At 33.8% G+C, this 2520-nt stretch overlaps 1 non-coding gene across 1 annotated transcript; it reads left to right on the top strand.

The window, feature by feature from the left end:
* The first annotated feature begins 533 nt into the window (after window positions 1–533).
* On the top strand, window positions 534–614 carry TRNAL-CAG (transfer RNA leucine (anticodon CAG)). The gene has a single exon. It is a non-coding gene; the product is annotated as a tRNA-Leu (tRNA).
* Window positions 615–2520: the final 1906 nt, after the last annotated feature.

Below are 2520 nucleotides of genomic sequence, written 5' to 3' on the forward strand. Positions count from 1 at the left end.
TGTATGTTCCTTAAAAGAATATTATTTTTTTTACTAATGTATTGCACTAAAAATGTCCGTGGAGAACCCAAGTCCCTAAAGTTCAACTATTCTGAGTCAAAATATGTGTGAAATTATTGATTTGGTCAAAGAATGTGAATTGCAGTAATAGGATTTGGTATCCATTTTATGTGGTTTATATGACTTGGTTTTCAACAACATTATTTGAAGGCAATAAAACCACTACTCAACAGTGTAATAATGGGAACGGAATTGTAAATCCTATTACTTTTGAACCATATCATATTACAATATAATGCCAAATGAAGAGATCAGATTATAAACGTTTCCACAATAAATTCTAGATTTCATATTTTTATAACGAAATATATTAAACCTCTTATCAACTCTGATTTCATTTCAAGCCCACAACTACTGAGCTAGGAAATGCTTTAAGCATTACCACAGAAAAAGTTATATAGATAAGAGTAGAAAAATATTTGCCATATGGTAAATAGAATAAAATATATCTTTTGATAAAAGCGATCACAGATGTCAAGATGGCCGAGTTGGTCTAAGGCGCCAGTTTCAGGTACTGGTCCGAAAGGGCATGGGTTCGAATCCCATTCTTGACAAAAACCATTTTTCCTAGAGTGTGACATTTAAGAACAAATACCATTGTTCTTTTTAGTATGACATTTAACGGGAAATCGAAAATGAAGCTGGTTTAGAATTTTTCTTTTCTCTTTTTGGAAGATAATGATAGGTGGCATATAGTGATGAATATCTTAAATAAATAGAATTCGAGCAAAAATTACTGAATTCATGTGAACTGATAACCCAACACAGTAAATCAGCCCGTACCTTATTTCTATACACAAAAAAGTCAAAACTTTGAGGGATATAGTCCTCAACAACTAACTGGGCCTATAAACATGGGTGTTTGGCCCAGGCTAATGGGCCTATGGTAGTTAAGTTTGTTTGGGCTTGAACCCCATTCTTGACAAATACTCAATCGTAAAAATTGCATGGGGCGCCTTATTTGGTCACCCCCATTTAACATATACCTATTTTTTTAAAAAACTTTTAACTTGTATTCACTTTTTAAATAACTTCAGCCCCCTTTCTCCTCCTCCTTCTCCTCCTTCGTTTTCTTCTTCAAGTTACAAAACAAACTGGTATTTATCTCCAGAAGCAACGCTGCTTTAGTTATAAGGTCAACTTTTTTTTTAATTGAACAGTTCGGCAGTTGTACTTCTGCTCCAAATTTACAGCAAATTAGTCTTAGGAAAAAGTTTAAGTTACCAGTAGGATGAGTTGTAAAATTTTGGAGTTTTTATATGTTTATTCGTGTTTGAGCTAAGAAGATGTACACTATTTTTCTTAAAAATCACTGCTAATTGTGGTGCTTTAGCTCTAGAGCTGAAGTTCGCCAGTTACAAAACAAAAACTTCACCAGTTACAAAACAAAAACTTCAGCTCTAGAGCTGAAGTTCGCCAGTTACAAAAACTAGAGCTGAAGTTCGCCAGTTACAAAACAAAAACTTCAGTTCTAGAGCTGAAGTTCGCCAGTTAAAAAACAAAATCTTCAGCTCTAGAGCTGAACTTGAGGCCCGACTACTAGAATGCTGAAGTTTTGCGTGATTGCCTTTGCTACTTCAGTCCCGTATGCTGAAGTTATGCGAAAAAACGGGTACGCTTGTAATTTTTTTTGCAAAGCGGGCACAAGTTAAAATATGACACAAAAAGCAGGTATAGATGCAAATGCCCCTACTCCATCTGTTTCAATTTAGACGAGTTAGTTTGACTCGGCACAGACTTTAAGTAAAAAGAAGAAGATTTTTGAAACTTGTGATCTTAAAAGCTTAAGGGGTAAAAGCTTTGTGGGGTCATGATATTTGTGTGGTTATAAAAGATTCTCATTAAGGATAAAATGAAGAGTTTAAAGTTGAATTATTTTCAAATTTAGACATGTATCATTTATTTTGGGCAGATAAAAAAGGAAAGTACCATTTTTCCTTTAGTATCTTTGTGACATTGATTAGAAGTTTCAACGATATTTTATTTTTTCTTCTTTAAATTTATTGTAGTGCACATATCTATAATGTATGTCTTAAAATTTTTGCTTGAGCTGGTTAGAAGACCATGTTAGAGCATTTTTGTTGTTTTTAGTATGACAATTAACGGGAAAATATGATACGAAAATGGAGCTGGTTTAGAATTTTTCTTTTCTCTTTTTGGAAGATAACGATAGGTGTCATATAGACGAATGTCTTCAATATATAGAATTCGAGCAAAAATTACTGAATTCATGTGAACTATAACCAACACAGTAAATCAGCCCCGTACCTTATTTCTTTACACAAACAAGTCAAGACTTTTGAGGGATATAGTCCTCAACAGCTAACTGAGCCTATAAACATGGGTGTTTGGCCCAGGCGAATGGGCCTATAGTAGTTAAGTTTGTTTGGGCTTCTCATGCAGACTTCAGCCCAAATGAAATGAGAGATAGAAAAGTAACAAAAAGAAAGAGAGGAAAAA

This window comes from Nicotiana sylvestris, chromosome 7 (assembly GCF_000393655.2).
Source record: "Nicotiana sylvestris chromosome 7, ASM39365v2, whole genome shotgun sequence".
Classification (NCBI taxonomy): Eukaryota; Viridiplantae; Streptophyta; class Magnoliopsida; order Solanales; family Solanaceae; genus Nicotiana; species Nicotiana sylvestris.